This window comes from Tursiops truncatus, chromosome 12 (genome assembly GCF_011762595.2).
Source record: "Tursiops truncatus isolate mTurTru1 chromosome 12, mTurTru1.mat.Y, whole genome shotgun sequence".
NCBI lineage: Eukaryota > Metazoa > Chordata > Mammalia > Artiodactyla > Delphinidae > Tursiops > Tursiops truncatus.
This window is the reverse complement of record NC_047045.1, coordinates 78,839,339-78,866,588: the sequence shown is the minus strand read 5'-3', so window position 1 is coordinate 78,866,588 and position 27,250 is coordinate 78,839,339. Positions and strand designations below refer to the sequence as shown.

The 27,250-nt window shown below is 42.3% G+C and overlaps 1 long non-coding RNA gene across 4 annotated transcripts in view; it reads left to right on the top strand.

Moving 5' to 3' along the window:
- LOC141276108 (uncharacterized) overlaps positions 1-27,250 on the top strand; it is a 381,052-nt gene that overhangs the window by 27,537 nt on the left and 326,265 nt on the right. For 2 of the 4 annotated variants that reach the window (XR_012325054.1, XR_012325057.1), the window contains exons 2-3: positions 14,259-14,595; positions 16,817-16,938. This is a non-coding gene — a long non-coding RNA (uncharacterized lncRNA). The remainder of the gene's footprint in view (positions 1-14,258; positions 14,596-16,816; positions 16,939-27,250) is intronic. The other 2 variants (XR_012325055.1, XR_012325058.1) reach the window with 2 other exon arrangements.

Genomic DNA, 27,250 nt, shown 5'->3' with positions numbered 1-27,250 from the left:
TCTGCATAGGAATTATAATGCTTTATTGTCTAAGTGTTTTAAAATACACTTTAAAATGTATGGGTTACAAGTCAGGTAGTAAAAGTTTGAGAGGAAGTTTTGTCTGGGTTCGGAATCTTCTCATTAAGATAAAAATTTGGCAGTTTGAAGACCCCAAAAGCTAAAATATTAGCAGTATAGTTTATAAGTTCTATTTCTTTTATTCCAATTCTTTACCTATAAGAAGCCTGCATAATAATTGTATTTTAACCCAGGGAAGCCCTATGCCTCTGGTGGGGGGAACCTTTCTTTTTCTAGAGCGGGTTTAAATGTCCTTTGGTGCCTGAGGTGGGAGCGGACGCCTTTCCCACCCTTCCCGGGGCACTCCATGATGGAGGCAGTCCCAGCGCGGGCCTGTCTGATTTTGGGGCGAAAGAAGGAGTAAGGATAAGGTTAGTTTTCTTTTGAAGTTAATAACCTCCTACAAAGACCTTCGATAAAACAGAGATGCCTTAAACATCACTTAATGTTCCCTCTTTTTTTGCCCTGGGATGGTGAAATCAGAGGACAGCAAGGCTTGGGAGGCAGGTGTGGGCCAGTCACCAGGGGATGCATGTGTGCCCAGGACTCCCTGGGCAGGACAGGTGGGGCAGCCCCTCCTCAGCCTCTTCTGTTGCTTCTCCTCAGCTGGACGCCCTGTGCAGAACAAAGAATCTCTCTCCTGCATCCCTCTTCCGCCCAGCCTAGACAGGAAGGCAGCCCAGGGAAGCGTCTGCGTGGCTGATGTTTCCCTTTTCCATTCCACTGCAGGAGGCAGGGGATCCTTTTGAATGAGCTCAATCTTCTTGTTCAAAGGCGCGCTCTCCAGACGGCATTTGGAGAAGTCTGGCTGTAACAGTCTGTGTCTTCTCACGACCATGACTCATTTGGAGAGAGAGATTATTTGCAGGACAGATTCTGCTGGAGATTTTGGACCAACTTTGAAGGATAAATATTCCAGATATGTTGAACTTGGGGTGATGTGTGGATGCTTTAAAAGCAGCAAAACCAAACGACGTAATAGTGACCTCATACTCAGACAACACTCTCACCGTGGACAGACGTTGTATGTCTATGAGGTTGAAGTCCATGGAGGTAGGGGACATGGGACGAGGGAGATGAACGATGAACTTAGAACATTTGTAGACTATTGTATACACAGTACCTCATTTAATCTTTCCAAGAACCATTTTGAAGTGGGATATTTTAGACTTTTATTTTATCAGTGAGAAAACAATCAGAGAGGTTAAGCCACTTGTCTAAATCACAGCTAGTATGTGCTGGAGTTGGAATTGCACCCGGTTCTCAACTTCACTTTCTGTGTTCTTTCCCTTCCCCATTGTTAGCGGTACAGACACTGGCCTGCTGGATGCCACTGGCAGTGCCCCACCTCAACACCTTAGTTAGATTTGAGGTGGCTGGTTGGGTCCACCCAGGGTCAGATGCTTCTGCTGTAAGAACATCTAAACGGCATTCTTTATCCTGGGACTCTTGGAAGCAAATCAAGAAGAACCAGAAATAACAACTTGAGTTAGCATGACGCAGGTTTCCTCAGCGGCTACACCAGAGAGCACAGAGTGAGGGGCTTTGGTGTCAGAGAACACAATGGCGTGACCTTGGGCAAGCTACTCAAGCTCTGGACTCAGTTCACCTTTGGTGAAATGGGACTTAAAATAAAAAAAAAATAAATAGTTTGTACCTCAAAAAAAAAATAGTTTGTACTTCAAAAAGGTGTTGATAAAGATTAAAGGACGTGATGCAAATAAGCACTTAACATAGTGCCTGGCACATGGTGAGAGCTAATGGGGTTAGGTGGTGTTGTTACATATAATTAATTGAATTAATTCAACAGGTCTGGCTTTTGCTAACTGCCTTATCACTTGGGGTTGGATTTTGTCTGGCCACTGGTGTCTAAGCGGCTGACTTTCCATCCCACTTCCTTCATTCTTACCCTAAGTATCAAGCTTATTTGTTGATTATTTATAGGATATAGGAATTTTCTGGAAGGGTGTTACTATGTTAAAAAAATAAAGTTCTATAAAGAAAACCCAGGGAGGAAGAGCGTTCATTTAAACTCACAGCAATGTAAACATGAATAAATATTCTTGCATGGACCCATATTTCTTTTCCAGTAAGCCTTGCTATTTTGTAGTTTGGGGATTTTAGGATCTTGGTATATTTATGCTCCGTCTCTGGTGTAGTTGGCACATGTGTGGAGTAAATACTTCTCCTTAAAGTCTCAAGTCTGTGAAAGAAGTTCCCGCTGTCCAGAGTGATACCAGGGTGCACAGCACAGTTCTAATGTGGGAATATCTTGCTGTTTTCCCAATCCTGTCAGGATTTGAAAGACTAATGGGGAACTTATAGACTGTATATTCTGGTAGCTCACAGACTTTTAAAAAACCATGCTTAAACCGGGATTTAGAAGTCTTATAATCTCCACTCTTTTAGTCAGTTTGAGCAGCTCTAACAAAGTACCATAGCCTGGGTGGCTTACAAACAACAGAAATTGGCTCCGCACACTTCTGGAAGCTGGAAGTCTGAGATCAGGGAGCCAGCCTGGTCAGGTTATGGTGAGAGCCCTCTTCCGGGTTGCAGACTCCTGACTTTTCCTCATATCCTCACGTGGCAGAGAGCAGAGAGGAAGTAGGCTTTCTCATGATTTGTAGAAGGGCACTAATCCCATTTATGGGGGCTCCACCCTCCTGACTCATCGAATCCTAATTACCCCCCCCACCTCCTAGTAGTATCACATGGAGCGGGGTTAGTGTTTCAACATATGAGTTTTAGGGGGACACAAACATTCAATGCATAGCACCCACTCACTCCTTCTTGTTTTGCTGAGGCTGAGTCTGATGGTCAGTTGTCATTTATTGTTGTACCTGTGCTACTGTGTTCACTGAGCCTGCTTCACTTGTCCACGTAACCTCCCATCCTCTGTGGGTAGTTAGGTTGGTGAACTCTAACTTAATCTCCTCATCAGGCAAGCCCACTTCCTGACCCCCTTTATGGAACTCAACTGCACTTTCCTGTAGGTCCTCCCACCTCCCACCTGGGTTGCTACTCACATTCTTTGGTTAATATCCCATCTCTTTCATTAAAAAAACCCTGCTCAAGACACCTCCATGAATCCTCCTAAATTCTTTCAGTCATGCTGATCATTCCAGCAAACGCTCAAAAAGGAAGAAGAAAGAAGATAGAGAAAAAAAAAAAAAGACTAATATTTACTGAGCACCTGTTAGATAACTGGAACTTTTAGGTTCTGTTCTTACCATTTCTCAAAGGAGAAATTGAAGCTCAAAGAGGTCAGAGATCCCAGTTTTTTTGGTGTGGCCAATCAGGACCTAAATCTAGACCTGTCTGGTTCAAAGATCCATATTCTTTACAGAATAATAACATTTGTACCTTTTGCTGTGATTATTGTTTTCTTTTAATCTTGGTCATTGTAAAATAAAACACAGATATGGAAAACCACACGCAACAATTATGTAGCTTAGTGGAGTTTTATGAGGTGAACAAACACCCTTGTAAATGCCATGCTAGTCAAGAAAAAGAACTTTGCCAGACACCCCATGGGGGCCTCCCTGTGTCTCATTCCCCCACCCTCCACTGCCCACTCCCTCCAAAAGAAGCCACTACCCTGACTTCCTTGCATTTAAAAATGGTTTTGTCACTCAACTATGCATCCAAGATGGCATTTATTTGATATGTTTTTTAAGTTTCATAATTATAGATGGCCCTACATCCCTTTCTGTCCCTTAAAACTTATATGTTGAAGAACGGAGCCATTTAAGTTTTCCAGAGTCAAGATTTTGATGCTTGTATACACATGGGACATTTTGATATGTGCTTCTAGCATCTCTATTCCCTGCAAACTGGCAGATGAATACAGAGGCTGGGTTAGACTCAGGGTTGATCTCTTTGACAAGACTTGGTGACCTTGTATCTCTTATCAGGAGGGACACAATGCCTGCTTTTTACTTTCTTTTGATGTTAGCAACTGTTGATCCTCAATGCCTAGATTTATTAATTTATAGGGGTTGCCAAATAATGGTGTTCTAATTCTACCATTTTGTTTTCATCTGCTAACTGAGATGATTTTATGAGATAATATTTCCCCTCATCTACTATTTGTATGCCCAGAGGAGACTCAGACAGGAAAGGCAGAATAAATGTCTGATTTTCTCCTTTTATTTACCCAATTTTGAGATCATGCATTGGTTCTCTGTCACCTTTAGAAAGTGACCACTTAAAAAAATCATTATTAAGCCCATGGATTTAAATGTTTATGTTGAGTTTCAATCCATAGCAATTTTAGTCCTTACTGAAGCTCAAACAGACCTCCATAGCTTTCTTGATATCTCGTATATTAGGATGTACCATGCTTATCTTCTCATCTTTACATTTTTTTTCTCACTTGTTGCTCCAAGAAGGTGTCCTTGCTTTTTTTCTTTTTTAAATTTATTTTATTTATTTATTTATTTTTGGCTGTGTAGGGTCTTTGTTGCTGTGTGTGGGTTTTCTCTAGTTGTGGCAAGCGGGGGCTACTCTTCGTTGCGGTGCGCGGGCTTCTCATTTTGGTGGCTTCTCTTGTTGCGGAGCACGGGCTCTAGGCACGCAGATGTCAGTAGTTGTGGCTTGTGGGCTCTAGAGTGCAGGCTCAGTAGTTGTGGCACATGGGCTTAGTTGTTCCACAGCATGTGGGATCTTTCTGGAACAGGGCTTGAACGCGTGTCCCCTGCATTGGCAGGTGGATTCTTAACCACTGGGCCACCAGGGAAGCCCCTCTCCTTGCTTTTTAAATATCAGGAAATGACATATCAAAACTACAATCTTGGAACCAAAAATGCTCATTGTTACTGGATTGCTCATTCATTCTAGGCTTTTCCAGTAGACAGATCTAGGAAATAAATGTGTGCACATGCTTACTTAAAATACAGTATCTCATAATTTCATAGTGATACCTCAAATTTAAATTCAGAATTTGTACTTACACTATATCTTTATCTTCTTTCTTCCACATTAAGAACGACACAGGGGATGATAGAATTGGAATATTCCATAATTACTCATTTGCTTTACACCACACTACACATTAAAAAATATAGGAATAGCAATACTAATAGTACACCACCAATTTTGAAACAGTGAAATAAAACTGCTAAAAATAGTTACATAATTTTTGTATTAAAAATTATGAAAACCCAGACATTATGTTCCTCCTGATGTATTACAGCACCTATAGTTTTTCAAAAGGATCAAACCTGAGTCTCCTCAAGTCTCTGAATCCAGAGACCTGTAAATTTCTGCCAATTTACAGGAGATATGCTATGCTCACTCCTCTCCCATTCAAAAAATTATTGTGCTTTGCCTACACTGCCAGATCATTTAGCTATTGCATATTAAAATGTCTCCCTTTAAATTCCCTTTTAGTCTTACTTTGATAATTAATGCTGTGTTTGATACTCATCACAAGTCTTTTTGTTGATGTCCCTCTAGGAATCCATTTCTAATGGATTCCTTAGGAAGAACTCATGGAAACAAGATTTTCTGAAGTTTGCATGTTAACAAGTTTGTGCCCTTTTTATTTGAAGGTTAGGTTTGCCGGGTATAAAATTTTTGGCTCATGTTTTCTCTCTTTGAGAATCTGAAATATTATATTTCCTTATTTTCTTTTGGCACAAGAGTTGCTATGTACCAGTCTGATGAAAACCTAATTTCATTCTTTTATAAGTCACATGCTCTTTTTGTCCAATGTCCAAATGATTTTTTCTTTAAAGTCCAGCAATTTTATTAGAATGTGACTTGGTGTTGATCATTCTGGGTTGATATTCTCAAGGATATAGAGAGCTCTATCAATATGTGGTTTCACACCTTTTTTTTTTTAATTTCAGGAAATATTTTTTGAGTTATTTGAGTTTTCATTATTTATTCTGCCCCTTTGCTCTGTGTTTCTACTTTAGGGACAACTGTTGTCCACATGTTATATTTTCTTTGCTTATCGCCAATATTAATCTCTCTTGATTCTTTAAAAAATTTTTTATAAATTTTTTAATTAAAAATTCCCTCCTTTTTAATATTCTGAAGGCACTGTTTGTTGTGTTTATTTGCTCTTGTGTTCCTTATAACATAGTCTCATTTCTAAAATGATTTTTTCTTTTATGTATAACTTTTTTCATGAATTTTATCTCCTCATTTCTGAGTTTTTCTAATTCTGATTTACTGTTCTTTCATGTCTTGTATCATTTTCTTAATGTCTTTAGTTTGTTTGAAAGAGTATATTACAGTTTTGATTTTTTTTGTTGTTGAGTATGTCTTTTGGCATGCTTTTTTGTTGGGTGGGATGTTATTCTGATAAATATTTCGTTTTTTTCTGTCCACTTTGTATGGACATTGACCTATACATTTTTTAATTGCTTATTTTTATGTGAATTTAGTTTTGCTGAATTTTTAGAAGGTGGATGAGTTCACAGAGCTTTGCTAACTTTCTGGAGCTCCCTCTTGAGACGTTGCTTTTGTAGAGTGTTACGAAAATCAAGTGCAGCTTGCTTTCTGAGATTTCCTCACTGTTTCCTCTCTTCCCTCTCCCACTTTTATTTGCACCTTCTCTTCCTGTTGCCTCCGTTGTCCCTACCCTGCTCAGTGTTGGGTACATTCCTAACAGTGTCTCCTTCAGTGGGGCCCTTCCCTAGTCAGTGTGGAGGGTTGAGAGCAGCTGGGTAACTCGAACCCCTTCGACTTTCTAGTCACAGGCCCCTGGGACTCACCCTCTGTGGGAGGTCAAAACCCTTCTCAGCTTCAGCGGCTCTTCTCAAATTAGCTACCACACTTCCCAGGGAATATCTTTTGTTCTTTTGGGTCCCCCCTCGCGGCTTGCCCTGTTCCTTCCCTCTGCTTTCTGCCTCGTGAGTGCCAGTAACATCAGGTACTTCAGCACTATCCACTTGTATTTTAGGATTTGTAGAGAAACCTTGTCACCTAGTTTTGTCACAAATGTTATCCACATGTTTGGTTTTACCATCTACATGCTTTGCCTGTTTTATGTGAAGAATCTGGAAGATCCAAACCTATGCTCTTGATGCTGCAGCCATTTTCCCAGAATTCCTCTACTAACTGGTTTCCTAAGAAGTTTGCATCTGTGTTGCTTGTGGTGCAAGTCAGGGTGAGTTGACCTGGTTTCCCCCTGAAGCAGAAGGGCACCCGAGGGTAGGAACCACCCCCGGTTTCCTTCCATGAAAGCTCACCCCTAGACTGAACTGAATGATAATGGTGGACCTGCCTCACCGTGACCGTGTGTCTGGAAATAACAACGAGTTGACACTTAAAAAATTCAAATTCAAGAGACTACTGGCATCTGTCCTTTCACTTTTCTCGTATGCTCCAGAATTAGCAACATCTGCAGCCAGATCCCTAGAACATGCCTCAGCAAGTCCCCTCTTCTCCACTCTAACCCCCAGAAGACTGAGTGTGAGTCGAGATTTATAGTTAACATTGCACACCCCCTGTCCGTTTTTTTTTTGCCTATAAAACTTTTGTTTGGTCTCTGTGTAAAATGTGCTGTTACAAAAGTGCAAGGCATACATGTCTGAAATAACCTTAAGTGAAAATAAGTAAATTAATTAGCATACAGTAGACTCTTATTGTTAAGTGGGAATGTAGCCTTTCCTGTGGGGCTTGGTGTTAAACAAGATGATTGATAAATTGTTATAGTCGCACAATGTTGCTCTGTGATATAATCATGCCTTTTGTAAATATTTAGTCAAGAGAGCAATCCAGCTGTTCCCAGTCAGGTTTCATCCAGTGTCAGCCAATGCTCTGTGCTTCTGATTTATCTCTCGTGCTGTTTAAAAACTAAGGAAGCTCACATTTTTATGAGCCTCTAAATACCCATAATAATAAATAGTGAAAATGATGGCTATAATAGCAATAGCCCAAGTAATTATAAAGAAGGATATCTGCCATGGCCAGAAATAAGAATAAGAATGACGCTGGTTTTTTTCTTTCTTTGTGTAGACATAAATGCCACTCCCTTTACCTTTAGAGCACTGCTAATACCAAGAAGCCCATCATCCCTCTTTATCAGGGTCATAAAAGACTCATGGGTGAGACCAGAAAGGTCTGGTGGACTGAATTTTTAACCTTTGACCATTTTTCACTGAGGAATAAAAGAATGTTCTAGAATGTACTTTTCCACTTTCTTATTTTGAGTTGTTCAATATGAACAAGTGCTTGTTTGAGGTGTTTGGAGTTACAGAGTTGGGGGGAGGGAGTAAGGATTGTTTTCCTGAGCCTTCAGGCTGCCTTGTGATGTGGGAGCAGAGAGGGAAGATGGCTTCGGGGAGGGATGCTCCAGTCCATAGGGGGTGGGAGGAGGGGTGGTGCTGCGGCCACTTCTCCCGATCGGGGAGGGACTCCAGGGCCGGAGCCACGAGGGGAAGAACCCCTTGGAGGCAGCCCTGCACGAGTCTGGGCATGCGTAGGCTGAAGCCTCCACCCCAGGGAGAAAGAAGAGTGATGGAAGATGGGAGGGTCAGTAGTAGCTGCAGCTGTACGAAGTAGCAGGACTTCTTAGCCCAGGAGACAGCAGATGGAGCAAAATCAGAAGTGTAAAATATACCTGCCGTTTATACTGTTTTCTGCTGCAGTTAATAATTAGTTCAGTTTCATGTCATTTGGAATCTGGACCTAAAGAACTTCGGAAGCAATGATACTGAGAGGGTTTGCATTTCACTGCCATGATTTTTCGGGGTCACATTGACCACTTTTGTTATAGGCTAGAGTTAAGGTGATCAGGGTAAGTAACAGGTTTTTGTAACAAAAATATGCACTAAAAAAATACAAGTTATGGTTGTTTTCCTTTAATTAGAGAAGGTTTGTCTTGGAGCATGAGCTTCAGTTGAAGCTTATGTGGTCAATCATTATTTAGAGGTTTGTGTTATGTTTCCATTTATGTAATAAGCCGCTGAACGTATATAATACATATATTCTTCCTAGGGAGAGACTAACTGCTTCAAGAGAGAGAAAAGGTGAGGCTGAAAACGAGGAGTTGGTTAAGTTTTTTCATGGAGAGGCGCACAAAAACACTAGTAATAATTGTAATTCAGATGGATGGTATCAGACGTGTCAGCGTTGCCCATATCTGACCACTTCAGAAGGAAACTGAGAGGTGTGAGCCCGAAGCGGAGAAGTTCACCGTCAAATGCAGGCGCAGCACAGAGGGCTTTCCCTGCAGGTCCTGGCGAGAGCGAGGCCGCATCTTATAGGTGTAGTCGGCAGAGTGGGCGGAGTGGGGAAACTCAGCTGGGCCTGTATGTATCTTGCAAAGATCACACAATTAATTAAGGATCTTTCCTGAAGGTCGTATGACATTCTAAAGCTGCATCTTTAGAGAACTTTTCTAGACTTGGATAAGCACTTCCTTGCCTAATGACTGCTGTAGTTCCATAAGTAATAGAAACCGCAGTGAAAAACCCATTATTTACATTATTCCAATTGATATTTCCTCATAAATTACACTTTTGTTTTCCAGGCCCATTACATTTCCTGTGTGGCTAATTATATTAGGCAGTTCCTTTAATTTACACACTGTTTCCTGCAATTTACACTCCTTTCTCAGAAAATGCTTGGTAAGCATCTCCATTCTTTGCTTTTAAAGAGCAGACCAAGGTTACTGCAAGCATCCAACAAGGGTTGAACATATTCTGTAATGATTGATCATTTTCTTGCAATAGTCCTACAGCAGATACTTTGATAAGAGGTACTAAAAATAGGGATTGAGACCATGGGTAAAATGAAAATGTGAAGAAGTAAATTGGTGAGTTGGCACAAAATTGCCTTGATAAGAGGTGGTTTAGCATGGGGGATGGGCAGAGCAACCCGTGAACTCCTGGATAATTTTTAAGTGAGCAGCGTGCTCTAAAAGAGATTTACATTTCATATGCTGGATTATGGCTTTTTCTCTGATCCTCTGTCTTGATGGCTTGGCCTATTCAATCCATACCCAAATTGATTTAGTAAGAACCTAGCTATGAGTGACATTGTGCTCTAAATTCTACAGAGATACTTCCATAGAGCAGTGTTTCTCAAACTTTGACGGTGGACGCTTTCTTACAAGGGCTTCAAGCAGAGGCCCAAAAGAGAAAAAAATGGGTTGCTGGCTTTAAGTAGGGGTGTCCGCTTTCTCATCCCTTCCCTTCTGATTCTGGCCTTGGTTATTCAATTCATCAATTCATTAATAAGCATTTATTCGACGTAAATCTTGGCCAAGGTGTTACAGATAAGGCCAGCTTAGTGGTGGGCAGTCTGCAGTCACACAGAACTCTGGGCTTGGTTTAATGCTCTGCTTTCATACTCTTAATCATTTTGAACAAGGGGCCCAACATTTTCAGACTGCAGTGGGCTCCACAAATTATTTAGCTGGTCCTGATTATAGGAGATACTGGAGGGGAAAAATAATAAACCCAAAAGGGATCGTGACCCTAAGGAATTTATCCTATTCACCTATTTTAGTTGCTTCACATCTAAGCCCTGTGGCTCTCTCCCTGGCATACCCTCAAGAAAACTGCTGGCAATATCGCTGTGGTCCTGAGGCCAAGGGTCATCGTGTTTGTGTTGCTCAGCAATGCCCAGGCTGGTCTGGAGGGAAAGTGCCCTCCCCTGGACTGGAAGGCCAATGAATCGTATGTGACACTGAGTTTCCAGGAGCAGATTCTGGACACTCTTTTTTTAAAAAATATTTATTTATTTATTTTGGTTGCGCTGGGTCTTAGTTGCTGCATGTGGGATCTTTAGTTGCGGCATGGGGACTCTTAGTTGCGGCATGCAGGCTTCTTGGTTGTGGCATGCAGGCTTCTTAGTTACGGCATGCGGACTCTTAGTTGGGCATGTGAACTCTTAGTTGTGGCATGCGGAATCTAGTTCCCCGACCAGGGTTGAACCCGGGCCCTCTGCATTGGGAGTGTGTAGTCTTAGCCACTGGACCACCAGGGAAGTCCCTGGACACCCTTTTTGGCCTCAAATGGATGGAACCTTTCCATATTTAGCTGTTGTCTGTGTTTGTGAATCTGACTGAACTTGGGACTGTGGAGGGTTCATTCAATTTGTTCCCTGTGTACCTTTTGGAAGCTGTTTTGATGTAACCAGGAAGTGTAATAAAAAAAAAGTGACTGTCACAGGTATTTACCGAGGTACTTGCCTGGGCTGTGAACAGGACTGAATCTTGATAGGATTGTGAAACATTTGTGCCATGCTCAGAGGAGCTGGAAAACCCCTTCATGCTTAAGTGAAATCAACCAAAATAAGCAGACACACTCAGCTGTCTGGGTCTCTCCAAGTCTTCTCTCCCTGTAGCCTGTAATAGTCCATGGTTTGGACAGTGACCTGGTAGAGGGACTTTGCTTTGCTGTGAATAGGATATCACGAAGGAAAACGGAAAAGCAAGTAGACTCTGACATAAACGGTATGCACAAAGAGGAGCTGTTTAGTTGTTTGTACACTGTTCGAGAAAATGAAAAAATATAAAGTTTTGCTTATCTGTTGATATCATGGCCCTGTTTCATCTCAAATCAGGAGGGTGAGGGAGAAGGACATTTATTTACTTATCTTTCTTTTGTGCAAGCTGAGACGCTCTTTGTAGGATTGCATGAGCTTGAAGGATTCTACTGGTGCAGTCCTGAAAGGTGGGGCAGTTGGCTGGGGGTGGGGTTAGTGTCTTTCACCGAATCACTTAGACTTCTTTGGTGGCAAATGACAGAATCTGAACTCAAACTAGCTTAAGCAAAAAGGGAGAGTTTTAAAAAAGGTTTTGGGTGACTCTCGGGACCCAAGATGAAGAATGTGGCTCATCTCAGGCAAAACAGGGACCAGAATCTTGGGGTTTTAAAATTTGCTTGGTCTGTTCTCTCTGTGCCCCCCTACTTTCCTGTCTTCCTCTGTTTGGTCAGCTCTCTCTGTGCCTCCCCATCCTTCTGTCTACACCTCTATTTCTGTCTTCTCTCCCTTCACCAGTAGGGGCATCCCCTGGCCCACATGACTGTAAACATGGCACGCACAGTTTCCAAGCACCACACCTTGAGTCCAGTCACCAAAGAGAAATTAGCTTCTCTGCTTCAGTTTTAGTACTAGTTTCTGTACAAAAAATGTGATTGGCTCAGCTTGGGGCAATTGACCACCAGGACTAACTGGTTGAGGCTGAGCTTGGGATCATTGACTGTGTAAAAACTCTGTAGATGGTGTGTGAGGGAGAGGGATAGTGTCCAGACGTAGAGGGAGCTAGGCCCATATCAGAGTTTACTACCTGTATACAAACTGTAATCCTGCAATTAATATAGAGGTGAACATATTTCTTTTTCTGATAAGGTGACTAGACCATAGATAGCAGAATGCTATTATATGGTAGATCTTCCTTTTATTAAGGACATTGGCAAAGTTTCTTACAATATTTGTTTAGATAAGATGAAGCTGTGTGAGGTGATGGGCTACTCTCAAGAACAAGGGACACCTAAGGGAATAACAGAGTAAAGTCAGCTGGTTTCAAGGGAGAGTTTTAAAGCAGAAACTGAAGTCTGCGTTGGACAAGTTGGTTCATTGGGATGAGGACTCAGGAGCACCCAACCTCAGGAAAGTTGATTACAAGGATGGGAGGGAAGGACATCAGGCTTTAGGGGAAGGCGAGTACGAAACAGGGCCCTTAAGGGGAAGCCAGGAGCCATGGACAAAAAGCAAAGCAGGTAGCAAAATAGTGGATCCAAGGGGGTTTTGCGTACTTCATTCCTCATGCAGCTATTGCATGTGGCCGACCCTAGACCAGTGCCTGCAAAGAAGTATGTGAACTGAGCACTGACTGAGGAAATTCATTCCTAATTGAATGACCAAAGAGTGTGAAGTAATGAGCTGGTGCCAACCAATGGGGGGCTGACCCACGGCCTCTTATAGGACTCTAGGCTCTGTTTCATTGGCTTGATTTATTAATAATTTGAATGAAGACACAGAAAAGTGTGGCCTACAAATCTATGCAGGATAAATAATGTGCTAGAAGACAGGCTTGAGAGTCATAAAAACGTGATAGGCTGAAACAATGGGCGTGAATAAGAAAAGAGAACGTAATACTCATACATGTCAAGTCCTTCACTGAGTAACCGATGGCACAGGTGCAGAATAGGGGCATGGTGGCTGGAAAATCTGATGGTTCCTGGGAAGAACCTTGGATTTTTTTTTTTTTTTTTTTTTTTTTTTTTTTGCGGTATGCGGGCCTTTCACTGTTGTGGCCTCTCCAGTTGCAGAGCACAGTCATCCAGACGTGCAGGCTTAGCGGCCATGGCCCACGGGCCCAGCCGCTCTGCGGCATGTGGGATCTTCCCGGACCGGGGCACAAACCCGCGTCCCCTGCGTCGGCAGGCGGACACCCAACCACTGCGCCACCAGGGAAGCCCAGAACCTTGGATTTTGAGTAGGTCACTTGAAGTCCAAAGTGTGAAAGAAGATTCCCCTCAGAGCAAGTCTGCTAGTATCCAGAAAATGGGAGGACATAGTCTTACTGTCTCACAATGTCAGATGATATTTGGGACTTTTGTTAGGTTCTAAGTATAATATTTTAATATGTAATAGAGGCATATTGGAACTGTCCAGGGTAGGAGAGGGAAATATCTGGAAACCATGTACTAGGAACAATTCTTGAGGGAACTGGAGATGTTTGTCCGAGCGTAGATGGTGGTACATACCCAGTAGTCTTCCCTACCTGCCAGTCCTCAAGTGGGAGTGAGACTAGATTGGATAGTTCTACATGGCACAGTGAGGCGAAATCAGAGGACATTATATCGAGGTTGATGTTTGTATTTTAATAACCAAAAGATTGAATAATAATTTAAAAACTGAGTGCAATTCTTACGAAGTGATGAATCCATCATCCCTAGATTTGCCTGCGTTTCAGAGGTGCTGTGGAGGGGATTGCTGTTTGAGGTAGAAAGTTGAGCTCCTTAATTTTTCATCTTCCTTCTGACTAAATGTCCAGGAGACCAGGTTCCATTCCTGGCTCTGCCAATAAATAGTTGAGTGATTTTGGGTAAGTCGCTTATGCTCTGCGAACCTCTGTAAAATGGGGTTAATAATTCCTGCCCTCTCTCTCTCAAAAGAGTGTGACAACTGAAATGAGAAAAAAAACAGGTGAGAGGAGATTGAAAAGTTGAAATCACTCTACGCTTATAGGATTTTATTTTGACTCTTCCCTTTTGTGGATTTTTCAGACCGCTGCCAACCTCCAGCAGCCCTGCTTCCTGCAGCCTCGCTCTTTTGACGTTTCATCCTCCTGAAAGTTTTGTTCAGCAGTTTACACTCAAGGCTTTGAAGCCATCTATCAAAACTCCTCTGCCAGGAACTGCATTAAGATGTTGGCAGCAGGTGGCTGATTCTCCCCAAATGTGCTACTTGTTCCAACGAAGGAACATTGGAGAAAAGTGGGGAGAGGGTTTTTTCCTTTTTCTGCCAAACCACGTATATTATGATGCCACTTAAAATCTAAAGAGACAGCTTCTTCCTCAAGAACTTTCCACAGGATTCGAGTATGCTAACCTCATTGCACTAGTAATTATTACTTTCTGTTTTTTAATAAATAAATGAGTCACAAACTTGAAGCAATCTGCCCTGTAGCTGTGGTGTTGTGTTGCCCTAGTATTTCCTGCACGCACCCCTTCTGGAGAGGGCTGTGTATGAGCAGAACAAAGCGATCTGTACTCAGAGAGGGATGAAGGCAGTTTGTAATTCCGTAAAACACTTTGAGGCTTTCAGAAGGTGCTATATACATCAATAAATAATAATAATTTTCACTCTGTCTTCTTTGTAATACTCCCTTAGAAGGTTGAAAATAAAATTTCTTTTGCTATTGATTTTGTCCTTCCACATTTGGCAAACATTGATTTTTCCCTTTCCTAATGGAGCAGAAGCCAACATAGCTGTATTTCATTTACTTCAGTCTCTGAACCCAGCATCACAGCTGATGCGAGCAGGACCACAGGCAGCTCCTAGGGATACCAAGGGCAGTTGTTTAACTGGAGGGCATGGGGTCCTATGAGACTTGGCCTTGCATTTCAGGCACATAGTAGGTTCCTGGTCAGTCTTTCAGTTCAGTGTAAGTCAGAATATTCAGATTGATTCAGGAAGGAAAAGAGCTTTGAGGCATGGAATTATATGTGTGAGAATGCTGCTAATAATCGGAAAAAAGAGGAATTGGGGGGGCTAAAAAGGGGTAAGGCACATGGAAGATGAGAACATATTTATCTTAGTCTGCTTGGGCTGTGATGACAAAATACCATGGGCTCTGGCTTAAACAAAAGGCATTTAGTTCTCACAGTTCTTAAGATCAGGGTGTCAGCACAATCAGGTTCCAGGTAAGGGTCTTTTCCTGCCTTGCAGATGGCTGCCTTCTTGCTCTGTCCTCACATGACAGGGCGAGACAGTAATATCTTTGAGATCTTTTTTTTTTTTAACATCTTTATTGGAGTATAATTGCTTTACAATGGTGTGTTAGTTTCTGCTGTATAACAAAGTGTATCAGCTATACATATATTCCCATATCCCCTCCCTCTTACGTCTCCCTCCCACCCTCCCTATCGCACCCCTCTAGGTGGTCACAAAGCACCGAGCTGATCTCCCTGTGCTATGCAGCTGCTTCCCACTAACTATCTATTTTACATTTGGTAGTGTATATTGACATCTTTTTTATAAGGGCACTAATTCCATCAAGAGGGACCCACCCTCATGACCTTATCTAAACCTAATCATGTCCCAAAGACTCGCATCTCTAAATAGTATTACACTGATGACTAGGGCTTCAAAAAATGATTTTTGGGGGGACACAATTCAGTTTGTAGCAATATTTTTCCAACATTGTCTGTTTCGTGCCAGTGATTTGTTGAGTTCAGTGCACAAGCATCACCTAACTTAATCCTCACATCAATATCGTTCCCACTGAAGTGTGGAGATCAGGTGCACTTGAGACTTGGTGTTGCAGAATAGGTCTGTCAGCCAGAACTGCAGGAGTTGTGTCTAAGGGTCCTGCTGTGTCCCAATGAACTCTGTTCCAGAGTGACCTGGGAGCCAGCTGGAGATAAGAGAAATACCCTGGATGCACGTGTTTATTTTTATCTAACCATACTGAGCTAAGTAGGTTAAGTAGAGGATGCCAACTTAGCAGGCATGGAGTCAACAGTATTACCTAGAAATGGAGCTCTTAGTTTTCTTAAGAGGAGGGAGGAAGGCTTTAGGTTCAGACCAGGGCACCTTCTTTGGAAGGCACAAGGTGTGGGGCAAGGAACAGGAGGCAGAGGAAGGCACATATATCAGAGTCACACTTTCAGGTGAGATAGTTGCTGAGGGTCCCTTGTGGTGATGGTGATGATGATGGTCGCCACTGCCTCTGGGCCATATGCCACGTGCAGGAGAATCTGACTCTTGTGCCCACAGTTCAGGAGAACGTGGGTGCTGGGAGCACAGCCATGAGCACACCCGGGGTCCTCTACACACATTGGCTTAATTGAGAAGAAGAGAGCTGGGCTGATAAAATCATACTATCAAACACTGAACATAGACCTGTATTGAGAATTGGAAGAGAAACCACGTAATATATTAAGACTTTCTATTATTATTTTTTAGTCTCATACAGTATTCATCCACCTTTTTCCTATTCAGTAAGAAGGGGTAGAATTAGCAAATTTTCAGGAAGAAAAAGAATTTGTTCCAGCATGCATGAAAACAGTGGGCCCTAAATTCCCTAAAATTGATCTTTTCTGTTCCTACCAAAATCCAGGGGAGTCTGAATCTCAGTGCTGAGTGATGTGACATCCTTGTGTCAACTACTTTGCTAAAGAAGATTTCTCTTTGGAAGACTCCTTTCAGCAGAGTTGCAAGAATCAACCCTCTCTTTTGAAGGTAGGCTCTTTATATGTATGTAGTTCACTTAGTATTTCTATACCCACTGCTTCCAAAATAGATTTGAGGCAGCTGTTTGTTACAAGGGATTAAAACTTTACGGTTATGATTACATGTACAAAGGGTGAGAATCAAGGTAATTATCCTGATAATAATGAAGGTTAAAAAGGCTTTTTCCTGAAAACCCAGATAATTGAAACTACTGTCTATTTTGGCATGTGTCAGCTAGATAATAGCTTCACTTCTATACCTCACTTTGCACACGGAGAGTCTGCTAGCTGAAATTTACACGGTTTGCATGTTGGAGCATCAGTAAATCTGAACTGCAGCATTAATAACAGACAAGCCAGGCAGCTGGTTTGCCAACTGTGAGAGGATGAACAAACACGGATCAACTGTCGGTCTCATTCTTGTTCTTTTAAGCAATATTAACCCACACACTCAATGAAAATCTGAATGCATTTATGCAAAATTCCTGGAACTCATGGATTTTTAACAGTGTTTAACTTATATATCCACTTTTATGGAGACAATCTGGGGAAAAATTAACAAGCGAAAATTGCTCGGCTCTATAAATGTGAAGAAGCGGGCATGGGGGATGGATAGTCCTCATTTGCTAAATATACAGCTCCTTCGTCGGAGACATAAATAAGAACACCGCCTAAGTAGGTCAGATTCGAGCTTGGGCTTTTCAGAAGACTTGAAAGCGGCACCGTGAATATACACTTCAAAGCCAGGATCCATTTTTTGTGTGCACATTTTGTTCCTGAGAAGTTTTCCATCTGTTCTCATGTCATGGCTGTGCCGCCGCGGCATGTCCTCAGACTCTCTGAATTTCTGGCAACTCAATTAGCTTACTTTCTACCCTGGCAGGTAGAGGAGGTAATGTCCAGGGGGCTGGCTGGTAGGGGGACTCCCTCGGGAACCTGAGGAAGGGGGGGGATGCTTTCCTGGCCATGAGCTGCTAGGGTCTCCATTGGCTGCAGGATGTTGCAGGAGAGGAGGGAGGGGTCTGAAACACTTCCCCAGGGCCTTGCCCGAAATGAGGCACCACCTGACAAAGGTTGGTGAAGTTTGGTTCACTTCTGTCTCTATACCAGTGCTGTTCTGAATTCGGGATTCTGACAGATTTAAACGCCTGTTCATCAGCGGCAGTGCTACATGATCTGCCTGTCACTCTCAAGTGCTCTCTCTCTGACTCCTTTTCCGAGGAGTTCCACAAGAGGAGGGAACTTTCTCACTAACGTGTCACTCAATCCACCCACCCAGACACCCACTGCTCGTTGAGACTGGCAAAAAAGAAAAAAAATCTGGATTTTATACAAATCTGAGAAAATGCTTCAAGCCTTCCTCCCATACATGTGATTTATGGAATGTGACACGACTCTGTACTATTGTGATCAAAAAGCCCGAGGTTTTAGGTGAGTCAGGGCAGAAATGAACTCTCTGTTATTTTCTCAATAACAAGTAAAACTCTCCTGGCTTGGCTGGCATCACTGGAACTCTGATGGTACCATTAGGAACAGCATATGAGAACTGCTTTTGTCTGTCCTTGAAATGGAGCTGTTTGTCGCTGAACAATTTTCTCTGCAGGCCATGCACTGGTTCTACGCACTGCCCACGGCTCCCAGTGCTGACTGGTGTTGCAACCAATAGATCTCAAGGTGGCATCCAACCTCTCTCACTGGACTGCACGGAACTCCAGGACCATATCCTACCAGTTCCCTCAAGTCAGGAGCTTGAGGCAACAGGCACAGGGGAGCAGAGAGCTCCTGGGGTGGGGGAGGCAGAGCCTAGGGAGCCCCCAGAAGACATGCATCCCCTGCCCTAGCAGCACCCACACCAGGGAACCTGAGCCCGAGGACACAGGTTCTCATCCCAGCCTCACAGACTCTGATCACAGAGTCTACGCTCCCGGACCCCCAGTTTCTTCATCTGTAAAAGGAGAATGTAGAATTGATGATCTCTCATGCCCCACAGAGCGCTGAAATGCTTTTATTCCATAGGTAGATTTGGGAGTAATGGGTATTTACAGACACCCAGAGCTGAAAGTGCCTTAGAATTTATCTGGTTCAGTGGATATTAACTTGGGGTTTATGAATCAGTAACAGGTTCAAAGATAGCTTTAGACAGGTAGATGGGTGCCCTTAAAAGTGTACACAACACTTGAAGTGCCTGTGCATGTCTCTGGGAAGAGTGTCCATAGTATGTGTAGGACTTTTCAGAGCCCAAAATATAGAAAGGTCTTGATCTTGACTTTGATCAAGATCTTCTGGTCCAAAGTCCCCCCTTTGCAGTGAGGAAAGAGGGTGGGGAGGTAAATGGCTTGCATAAAAGCTAGTTGGTGCCAGAGGCAGGAGCTGCACAAGGGTTTCCACTTTCTGACTTAGGCTTCCTCAGCCTGTGGTGTGCCCGGGGTGTGAACAGGGCCTTCTAGAGTGACCAGGGCAACTGAAGGTCTAGCCAGGCATGTCTGAAAAGAGGTCTCTTCTAGCACATTGCCACGAAACCACACTCAGGACCCAGAGGGCCTCTGTCTAGTCAAACGGCTGGTGTGTTCCACATCCAGGCCCAAGGATGGTTCTCCTCCACCACCAGCTCAGCACCTTTTCCTATCTACATGACTTTCCTTTCAAACATAGCAATCCAAGCTCTCACCCGATATTTATAATTTTCATTTTTTTTTGGCCTTCACTGCCTGCATGGATTCATTTAAGCTCTCTCTTATTTCCAGTGTAAAACAGAGTAGAAGGAAAGAGGCAGTCAAGCAAAAGAGGTAGGTCAGGAGGGAAGAGTGAGTGTTGCATCTTTCCTCACTCACTGAGTAGAAGGAAATTTAAAGTAATGTAAGGGAGGAAATAGAAAGATAACTAAAATCTGAATTTAAAACCACAGTTTGTTCCTTCCTAAAGAGTAACAGCAAATTGAAATAGTTCAGATACTAGAGGATGATTTGTACCGTTATTAGATTCTTCCAAGAGAGGAGAGTGATTTTATGGCATTCTGCTCATCACTTGGATTACAAGACCTGATAAAGGGTCTCTTAATACCACTGAAACACGCTATTTTCATGAGGAAAATGGAGAAGGAAATCCAGCATCTGTATTTTGATTTTTTGTATTTGTTCCCAGTGGTCTCTTTCTAATGTATTTATGGATGGATATTCAAGAAGCAAGATAACTGCAATGATTTTCTTCCAATTTTGCATGTGGCCACTCTAAGGCCACCGTTATACAACCACCATTTTAAAGTCATTCTAGCCTCGAACTGTTTCCCCTTTAAGTGAAAGATAATCCTTGGACTGAAATTGAGAAATGGTATAATATACCATTTTATAGGAAGGGTTAGATGCAGGGTTGGAAAGTCTGGATGTGAGTGTTGGCTCTACTATTACTTCGGGTGTCTATCTCATTCCTCGCTGGTGGAACTGTTCCCCTCCCCAATCCTAAGGGGTGGGCCTGGGTAGCCCAGCATCCTGGCCGCAGCTGATTGTATTTCTGCCTGAACTCTGTCCCCAAGATGAGCCAATCAAATTCATAATTTGCTGAATTGGAGGAGACATGGAACCTGTGGTTAGAAGATGTTAGGCTTTGAAGTTGGGATCAGATTTTGGTAACATGGCAACTCAAAGCCACATTCAAGCTGAAGTTGTGAGGGACAAGATCTAAGAGCATGGCAGGTACGAGAAGGGAGCAGATGTGCAGGAGGAAGCAGAAATGAGAGGCTGGTGACTTTCCATTTCCTTCAAAGCCCTGATTGGATTCCGTAGGAGTCCTCGGTACTCTTGTGATAAATATTCTTTTACTTAATTAAGCTAGCTTGAGTTGGGTCTCCCTTTATTACAACCCAAGATTACCTTACTAAGACATTGTATGACCTAGTCAAGCCACTTTGCTTCTCTGGTCTCAGTTTCATCTTGAATAAAATGAGGTGGTTGTATTAGATAACCTCTAAAGTCCCTTTAGATTTCAGGAATCTATACTTTTAATTATCTATGTTGGCTGTATATGAGGCTTAAAAGCCAGGGGATGCTTGATAACTCTGCCCTTCCCTTTGTCTTGTGTAGGCTGGGTGTGATGATATAGTTAGTCCAGAGGACCTTCCAGTGCCTATCAAGGTTATGTATAAAAAGGAAGATGCTGGCTGGGGGAGAGAGGAGCTCCCTGCCAAACTGATATGTGATGGGCTAGATTAAAAGCCTCCTCGGGTCTGTCCTGTTTTGATTCTCCAGTGAACTCAGGCACTGTGAGAAAGATGTTGGCAGCTCCCGAGCATTCGCTCTAAATGAGCAGTATAAGGAAGTACAGCCTTGTTGATTGTACATCAATTTGATAGACTAACTATGGAACAGTAATTAAGCCAAAGAGAACATTCAGAAGTACTTATTGCTATTTGCTGTCTGTTCAATCCCCAGAGTGCTACAATAAATAGAACCATAAGTTTAATTAATATCTGCAGGTCTGATTACCCATTTAGGATAGGCCATAGTGGACAGAGGTTACGCTTTCAAAGACAGCCTACTGTGAGTGATGTTGGAAATGTCTGTATTTGCCTGTAGCAAAAGTCTGCACACTGTGCCCTGCTGAGTCTTTGGGGGTCCAGCAGAGGTGCTACCACCCAACACCCCAGTCAAATTCTGGGGACTAAGACTAATCAGTCCAAGAGAGCAGCATTGCCTGGTTGGCCTCCACGACACACATAATCTCTCCGCTCTGCAGGCCTTAATACTTTTGGGTCCTCTCCTGTTGCTCCTATTGTGGTGTCACATTTCTGTTGTCATGTGTGAGCTGCTGTTCCCCTTCCCACTGCACCGTAAGTCTAGTTTCCACAGGATGCAGCAGGTAGAGGAGTCTGCCAAGTATCTGAGACAGCCACTGCCCCTGGGATGCAGACATCACAGCCATGAGGAAATCATCCGTCATGACTGTGCCTGACACAGAGGCAGTGCTCACCAGGGCTCAGCTGTCATGGTTGTGACTGCTGTTAGGATCATTGTTGGAGAACTCACCATGGTGTGCATTTACCTCCTTTGGAAGATGTGGATGATGAAATACATTAACCCATAGTGCTGGTGCAAGGTGAGGTAACTAAATGCTTAGCTCACTGCTTGGCACATGGAAGTGTTAGGACATGTGAGCTATCATATCAGGATTAGTATTTGTCAGGTACCGCGCTAAGTGCTTCTCATTAATTGGTTTATATATTTTTTTACAGTAGCAGCAATTATGATTATCTGCATTACAGAGGAGGAAACTGAGACCATCAGTTGGGGGGTTTATGTAACTTGCTGAGGATCAGTGCAGCTGGGATTCCAGTGCAGGTTTATCTGACCCTGATGTCTATGTATGCTCTTAATAATCACACGTGACAACTAGGGAGACTGAGAGTGCGTGAGGCTGTTGCCTTCTGGGAGCTGAGGTGAAGCCCCGTGGACTTGGGGAAGGGCTTCCTCCATTAGCAGGTAGAGGTGTGTTTGGATTAAATGAGGAGAATTTCTGGTTAGATTTCTAGCAGCAACTTATATAGCCTCCCTCTTTTCTTTTCTTTTTTCTTTTTTAGGACCCCCCCCAAGCTTTATTGAGTACAATTGACAAATAAAAGTGTAAGATATTTAAAATGGGCAACATGATGATTTGATACCGGTATACATTTGAAAAGATTCTCCCCATTGAGTTAATTAACACATCCGAAAGACCCCAAATAGCCAAAGCAATCTTGAGAAAGAACAAAGCTGGAAGTATCACACATCCTGATTTCAAACTGTATTACAAAGCTGTGATAATAAAAACAGTATGGTACTGGCATAAAAGCAGACACATAGATCAATGGAACAGAATAGAGAGCCTGGAAATAAACTCATGCATATTTGGTCTATTGATTTTTGCAAAGGAGGCAAGAATACACAATGGGGAAAGTAAAGTCTCATCAATAAATGGTGCTGGGAAAACTGGACAGCTATGTACAAAAAACTGGAACTGGACCACTGTGTTACACCATACACAAGCATCAACTCAGAATGGATTGAAGACATGTATAGCCTTTCCGAGAGCAGAGCAAGAGGCTTGAGAGTTTTCCTATATGTGCCATGGTTGAGTCAAGGACTAAAAACTGTTTATCCAACAAGAAAATTCAAGGAAAAAATAGTGTATTACAGATAGTGAGAAAAGAGGTAGGACTGAAAGGGAAAAATATGTTTACAATGAAAAGAAAGAAAGGTAGAAAGGAAGGAAAGAAAGAAAAGACCAAAAGAAGAAAAATTGAATTAAAAATAAATGAAGCTATTGGGAGCAACAAATAATCACCAGGAAGTGAGGAGAGGGAAACGAGAGGTTAAAACTCTAGAACAGTGAATCAATCAATCATTCCAGTGTAAACACACACAAATATCGTGCAGACGTTAACAGTGGTGATATTTAATAACTCAGTCCCCTGCTGGACCAGGGTTGATTTTCATTCAGGGATCGTGCTGTGTTTAATAAATCGAGGGAAAGGAAAGCAAGCCACGTCCTCCATCTAGGTGAAAAGTCCTTGACATTCTGCTTCCTTTTGAGTCAACAACTATGGCTGTGTTGTTGGGAGGGGTGGGGCGGGCACTGGACCAAGCCAGGTTTGTGCTTATGTCTTGTGAGTGCTTAATTAGTAACGAAGACTTCTTCAGAAACAGTAACATGGGAAGTTTCCATGAGTTATGCAGCAGCAAGAGTGAAAAGATATGTTGAAATATTTGTAACCACACTGGATATTTGGAAACACTCTGAATAATGAAGAAGTATCTAAGTAGATACCTTGTTGTAGATGTAAACAGGAATCTATGTTTTAGGTCTGGCTTTAGAAAAATTACTGATAAACCCCTGTAAGCTGAGCTTACTAAACTGAGGCAAGGTGTTTGAGCCATTTCTGAATGTGAAACCAAATTTCTGATACAGAATCTATAATGGGTCTGATGTCAATCAAATTTTTATTGGCTTACAAAAGCAGTTTGGAGTCATTCTTACATCATCTTGTGTCCAGTTTCCCCAGAATTAAGTTAAGATCCTCTTGTTTTGGGCTTCCGTGGTGGCGCAGTACTTGGGAGTCCACCTGCCGATGCAGGGGACACGGGTTCGTGCCCCGGTCCGGGAAGATCCCACATGCCGCGGAGCGTCTGGGCCCGTGAGCCGTGGCCGCTGAGCCTGCGCGTCCGGAGCCTGTGCTCCGCAAGGGAGAGGCCACAACAGTGAGAGGCCCGCGTACGACACACACACACACACACACACACAAGATCCTCTTGATTTATAAGGGAACAGGCCAACTTTGTTAATTACATAATAAAATATACTAGTTGGAGAGAATGCTGCTCACTGCTTCGAGATAATGCTGCCTCAGGCAGCAAGAGTTAAGGGTGGGGCAAGACCAGCATGGCTAGTCTAGTCTTTTTTTTCTTTTTTTCTTTTCCCTTAAGAGTTCAGATCAATGTATGGTTGATACAGTTGTGTCACGTAATCAATTGAAAAATTAAGGCAAAAGAAAAAATACCTTGTTGATTGTGCAGTAACGATGTCGTCTCATTATGCAGATGTGCTCCGAGTCTACACAAGTAAATGTAGTGAAAAGTGAAGAGGAAAATTGAGGCAATTTCCTGAATTATTCAAGGAAAAAAAAATCTCCTTGCCTCAATTATTCATATAGCACTTTTCTTTGAAAGTGAGGAGAGTGGGAGAAAAAAGGAGGGAGAAAAGAAAGAAAGCCTGATTGCGTTAATTCTCCACTTCATTTCGTAGATTAAGGCACATCTACAGCCCTTATTACACATCCCTGTACAGTGCAGTTTACTTCTTGACAAAATATTTCTTTGTCATTGTGTTTATGTGGATTTTACCCACCTTTCATTTTTCTCTAGTTAAACAGTGAGAACTTGAACTGACAGTACTCTTTCTTTTCCATAAATAAGCTGCCTATAAAAAGACTAATTTCCCAGTAATCCAACCTTTTCCAAACATTCCACCCACAAGGCAGCAAGTCAGGGAAAAACAGAATTCTGCCTGAAGATGTAAGGCATAATTATCATCAAAAGATCTATCCCACCTCCTTTCCTTGGTGGTGGAAAATATGTGTTGGGACCTAGAGTAGAAATTTTTGAAAAGACACAAATGTCCCCAGAGTTTATCTGTGAGGGCCAGACACCAAATGTGGTGTGCAGAGGGAACATGGCAAACTGGATCTATCTATCTATCTATCTGGCTGCCAGTCACATTACAGACATTACATAGTTGTGTATTTATTAGGACAAATTTCTGCCAGCAGCAACTTGTCTTAACAAAATTAGTATAAGTGACAATTTTCCATGAGATGGAAGTAAAGTGTCTCAAGGAAGGAGGCTGTTTTCTGTTTCACATAAAATCACTGTGTGGGTTAATGGCAGCTCTGAGTTGCCAATTACTGTAAGATTTAAATAACGTGGAGAGAATCTGGAGAACAGCAGTGGAGATAGTTTGGGAAATAAACCTTAGGAGGATATGCTAAAGGAATAGGGTTACAGAGCCAGGAAAAGAGAATGTTCAATAGAGAACTAATATTGGTCTTCCAGAATATGAAGGTGTGACGATTGATATATAGGCATCGGTTAGTGGCTCTTCTTGGTATTCACTAAAGGGAGTACGAAATGGAATGGGCTTAAATCAAGAGAACTTAAAGTATATTGAATTTACAGAATTGCTTAGTTAGAGTTTGCTATGAAAAAGTCCCAATATGGCACTAATTTCTTGACAAAGTAGGTCCTTCTTAGAGAAGAGATTTTCACCGTTAGTGTCTGTGACCTAGGGTTATCTTGTGGGCTGTGAGAAAATTGGGGAACAGCTCAAAGCCCTAACAGTGATGTGTCTGAGTGACCAGAGGCTTTCCAGTTGCCTCTCTAGCTCATAAAATGTGCTTCTCCAAGTGCGTGGTGAGCCCTGGACTGTGCACCCCACCTCAGGCTCTCTGAATCAGAACCTTCGGTGGTTTTGGCCCTGGACGCTACACTTTCTCATTTTTATTTGCTTTAGAAATACTAAATTAAACTATGAGCTGTTTGGTGACATGAATCAGATATTATTCATTTTTTAAAAATAGATCTTTATTGGAGTATAATTACTTCACAATACTGTGTTAGTTTCTGTTGCACAACGAAGCAAATCAGCCATATGCATACACATGTCCCCATATCCCCTCCCTCTTGAGCCTCCCTCTATCCTCCCTATCCCACCCCTCTAGGTCATCGCAAATCATGGAGGCAATCTCCCTGTGCTATGCTGCTGCTTCCCACCCGCTAACTATTTTACATTCAGTAGTGTATATATGTCGATACCACTCTCACTTCACCCCAGCTTCCCCTCCCACTCTGTGTGCTCAAGTCCATTCTCTATGTCTGCCTCTTTATTCCTGCCCTGCAACTAGGTTCATCAGTACCATTTTTTTTTTTTTTAGATTCCATATATATGTGTTAGCATATGGTACTTGTTTCTCTCTTCCTGACTTACTTCACTCTGTGTGACAGACTCTAGGTCCAGCCACCTCACTACAAATAACTCAATTTCATTTCTTTTTATGGCTGAGTAATATTCCATTGTACATATGTACCACATCTTCTTTATCCATTCATCTGTCGATGGACACTTAGATTGTTTCCATGTCCTGGCTATTGTAAATAGTGCTGCAGTGAACATTGTGGTACATGATACTTTTTGAATTATGGTTTTCTCAGGGTATATGCCCAGTAGTGGGATTGCTGGGTCATATGGTAGTTCTATTTTTAGTTTTTTAAGGAACCTCCATACTATTTTCCATAGTGGTTGTATCAATTTACATTCCCACCAACAGTGCAGGACGGTTCCCTTTTCACCACAACCTTTCCAGCATTTATTGTTTCTAGCTTTTTTGATAATGGCCATTCTGACCGGCGTGAGGTGATACCTCATTGTAGTTTTGATTTGCATTTCTCTAATAATTAGTGATGTTGACCATATTTTCACGTGCCTCTTGCCCATCTGTATGTCTTCCTTGGTGAAATGTCTATTCAGGTCTTCTGCCCATTTTTTAACTGGATTGTTTGTTTTTTGATATTGAGCTCCATGAGATGTTTGTATATTTGGAGATTAGTCCTTTGTCTGTTGTTTCATTTGTAAATATTTTCTCCCTTTCTGAGGGTTGTCTTTTTGTCTTGTTTATGGTTTCCTTTGCTGTGCAAAAGCTTTTAAGTTTAATTAAGTCCCATTCGTTTATTTTTGTTTTTATTTCTGTTACCCTAGGAGGTGGGTCAAAAAAGATCTTGCTGTGGTTTATGTCAAAGAGTGTT